This window comes from Triticum urartu, chromosome 4 (assembly GCF_003073215.2).
Source record: "Triticum urartu cultivar G1812 chromosome 4, Tu2.1, whole genome shotgun sequence".
NCBI classification, from domain to species: Eukaryota; Viridiplantae; Streptophyta; class Magnoliopsida; order Poales; family Poaceae; genus Triticum; species Triticum urartu.
Window position 1 is genome coordinate 415,471,139 of NC_053025.1, and position 4,430 is coordinate 415,475,568.

Consider the following 4,430-nt stretch of genomic DNA (forward strand, 5'->3'; position numbering starts at 1 on the left):
CGACAGGTAAAGCAAGACCAGCAAAGCCGCCCGATGCGCCGACAAATCCCGATAGGAGCTGCACATATCTCGTTCTCAGGGCACATCGGATAGGTCAAGCTACGAGTAAAACCAACCCTCGAGTTGCCCCGAGGTGGCCCCGCGGGTTGCCCGTTTCGGACCAACACCCAGAGGAGCACTGGCCCCGGGGGGGGGGGGGGGTTTAAAATAAAGATGACCCTCGGGCTCGCGAACACCCAAGGGAGGCTTATAGGTTGTTAGTGCAAATGGTAAAACCAAGGTTGGCCCTTGCTGGAGGAGTTTTATTCAAGGCGAACTATCAAGGGGTTCCCATTATAACCCAACCGCGTAAGGAACGCAAAATCCGGGAACATAACACCGATATGACAGAAACTAGGGCGGCAAGAGTTGAACAAAACACCTGGCATAAGGCCGAGCCATCCACCGGTTGTAACGCCCTCGATGCGGCTATATCTCCCACGTGTCGAAGCACGACTTAGAGGCATAACCGCATTGAAAGCAATGTCGCAAGTGAGGTAATCTTCACACATCCCATGTAATACATAAGGGAAAGAGACACATATTTGGCTTACAATCGCCACTTCACACAAATACATGAATAAAGCATTACATCAACCAGTTACAAACAAGGCCCGACTACAGAGCCAAAATAAAAGAAGACTACCCCAAATGCTACACAGATCCCCGATCGACCCCAACTGGGCTCCACTACTGATCAACCAGAACGAAACAACACAAAGGGCAAGATCTTCATCGAGCTCCTCCTTGAACTTGGTTGCGTCATCTGCACAGTTCAACGGCACCTGCAAGCTGGTTTTGGAAGTATCTGTGAGTCACGGGGACTCAGAAATCTCACACCCTCGCGATCAAGACTATTTAAGCTTATAGGTAAGGCAAAGGTATGAGGTGGAGCTGCAGCAAGCGACTAGCATATTTGGTGGCTAACCTATTCGCAAAAGAGAGCGAGAAGAGAAGGCAAAAGCACGGTCGAACAACTATGATCAAGAAGTGATCCTAGAACAACCTACGTCAAACATAACTCCAACACCGTGTTCACTTCCCAGACCCCGCCGAGAAGAGACCATCACGGTTACACACGCGGTTGATGTATTTTAATTAAGGTCAACTTCAGGTTTTCTACAACCGGACATTAACAAATTCCCATCTGCCCATAACCGCAGGCACGGCTTTCGAAAGTTCAATCCCTGCAGGGGTGTCCCAACTTAGCCCATCACAAGCTCTCACGGTCAACGAAGGATATTCCTTCTAGCGGGAAGACCCTATCAGACTCGGAATCCCGGTTACAAGACATTTCGACAGGTAAAACAAGACCAGCAAAGCCGCCTGATGCGCCGACAAATCCCGATAGGAGCTGCACATATCTCGTTCTCAGGGCACACCGGATAGGTCAAGCTACGAGTAAAACCAACCCTCGAGTTGCCCCGAGGTGGCCCCGCAGGCTGCCCGTTTTGGACCAACACTCAGAGGAGCACTGGCCCGGGGGGGTTAAAATAAAGATGACCCTCGGGCTCGCGAAAACCCAAGGGAAGGTTATAGGTTGTTAGTGCAAATGGTAAAACCAAGGTTGGGCCTTGCTGGAGGAGTTTTATTCAAGGCAAACTGTCAAGGGGTTCCCATTATAACCCAACCGCGTAACGAACGCAAAATCCAGGAACATAACACCGATATGACGGAAACTAGGGCCGCAAGAGTGGAACAAAACACCAGGTATAAGGCCGAGCCTTCCACCCTTTACCAAGTATATAGATACATTAATTAGATAAGAGATATTGTGATATCCCAACAAGTAAACATGTTCCAACAAGGAACAACATCTCCATGTTCCAACAAGGAACAAACTTCAATCTTCACCTGCAACTAACAACGCTATAAGAGGGGCTGAGCAAAGCGGTAACATAGCCAAACAATGGTTTGCTAGGACAAGGTGGGTTAGGGGCTTGGCTTAACAATATGGGAGGCATGATAAGCAAATGGTAGGTATCACAACATAGGCGTAGCAAAAGAGCGAGCAACTAGCAAGCAAAGATAGAAGTGATTTCGAGGGTATGGTCATCTTGCCTGAAATCCCGCAAGGAAGAAGAACGAGCCCATGAAGAAGACAAACGGACGTAGTCGAACGAATCCTCACAACGCGACGTTATCGGAACCAACCCGAAGAACCAACACCGGAAAGATGCACACAACATAGTAAACAACCACCACATAAACATGACGTGATGCACAACCAAGTATGATGCATGTTCGGTTTAATGAAGCATGGCATGGCAAAATGCACAAGCAATCCTACAAATTAAGTGGAGGTCAATATGCAACTCCGTTGCATATTGACGGAACACCACATCAATTATTTAGTTCTCTCTCGGTTATGTACCCAACAAAATTAAATGTTGTTAAGCATGGCAAGAGGGTGAAGCAAATGAAAACTACCTATCTAGTCAAGGTTAAATGAGGCCGGAAACAAGGAACAACAAATTCCGGTAAATCCCCATATGCATATATTAGATTTGGTGCTGTTCTGCCCTAAACACAATTTTAGAGTTGTTAAACATGCAAAGAAAGTACACTATGATAAACTAGGCAAAATTCTACCCCATATACATATAAAGTTTGTTAAGTTCGGAGCTACGGTTAATTTGTTATGAATTAAAGCATTTTAACATGGCATAGGAGCAAATTTAATCAAACAACATTTTAAACATTTCAAACGTGCATGAAAGTTGGATATTATTAAACTAGAGAAAATTTTAAGCAACTTTCATATATAAAACATTTTAATCCGATGCACAATTGTGAAGTTATTAAAATGCATGTTGTCTAGGAGGTTTACTGCAAAACTGCTGTCTCTGGAATAAAAGAGAAATTCGCCACACGGGAAAAACATGCACTGGGCTGAATCTGAAACAGCCCACTTGGTGGCTGGCTACTCACCTAGCTGGGCTCAGCCCAGGTCGGTGGAGGCGGCCCAGGGGGCGTGGTCGAGCAGGCCGGTGGAGAGGGGTGGTGCTGGGCCTGGGCGTCCGGTCAACGAAGGAGCGAGCGGGAAGCAGAGGAGGAACGACATGGCGACGACCGACAGATTTCGGCGAGGGGACGGCGACAGGCGGCGGGGATGGGCCCGGCTGACGACGGGAATGGGTGGATCCGGCCCCTGGGCAACGGATCTGACCGGAAGTGGGCAAGGACGGCGAGGGCGGCACAGATCTGGGTGAAGAACGGCGGGGGTCGCGAGCTCCGGCGAACTCCATGCGGCGGCGCGACGAAACACGAGGATCTGCGCAACACGGGGAGAGAGAGAGCTCTGTGACAGAGAGATGAAGAAGGAGGGGCAGGGGAGGGAGAGAGAGGCAGGGTGCTCGGGTCCTCAACTCCGGCGAGAGGTCAGGCGGCGGCGCAGGGAGCTCGGGATCGAGCTCTCCCGATCTAGCTCAAGCGAGGCGACGGGGCACAATGGTCGGGCTTGGGACGGCCCAGGATGGGCTCCCCGTGGGCCTGCAGGGCCGCGCGGTGGAGGGGAGACCCAGGGGTGACGTGGCCTCATCTGGTTGGGCGGGGCGGCGACGCTGCCACTGGGGTGGCGCCATGCGGCGAGGTGGCGGCGCTGGAGGAGGCCAAGTGGCGGTGGCGGAGCAGATCTGACGGCGACAAGTGGTGGGTGGAGGCTGGGGCTGCGCGGAAAATGAGGAGCAGAGTGGAAGAATCTCCAGATTTGGAAGGGGGGGTTCCCTTTTATAGCAAAAATGGCTAGGGTTGGGGTTCTAGGGGGTTTTCGGAGCCTCGGATCGTGATCCGACGGCTCCGGACGCGAGGAGGAGTAGGTTGGAGCTTGTGGGCTGTGCAGAAGGCCTCGGGCTAAGACAGAGAAGAGAGAGGGAGGCCCGGCGTCTGTCTCCGGAGACCGAAAACGTCCGATGTTAGACCGACTATATTGCCGCTATAGTTAACCGTTGGGGCGTCAAACGAACTCCGAATGCGACGAAAATTGACAGGCGGTGTCGGAGTAAATGAACACAGGTAGCCTAGCCGGCTCCCCCTGGCCCTTCTGAAAAAATTACGAGCCGATCCGGCCCTCAAGAATCCAAGACGTGGGGCCGCCTTCCCCTTGCCGGCTGTCTCCCAGACCGACTATCGGAAGGCGGCCCGACTTTAGCCCTCATGAAGAAAGCCGTGGGAGGGCTGGCTCCAAGAAGCCGGCCGCGAGAAGGCCGACTCCAAAAAGCCGGCTCCCACAAAGCGGTCAAGACCGTACCCTCGAAGTCTGCATCCACATAACGACGATGTGACGGGGCGTGGCTACAGTAAAGCCTGCCACCCCCGAATCCCGGAGCACGCCTGGCACAGTGCGCCGTACGGGAGGCCATGACCCGTCCTACGCGGCACTGTTGCCATGT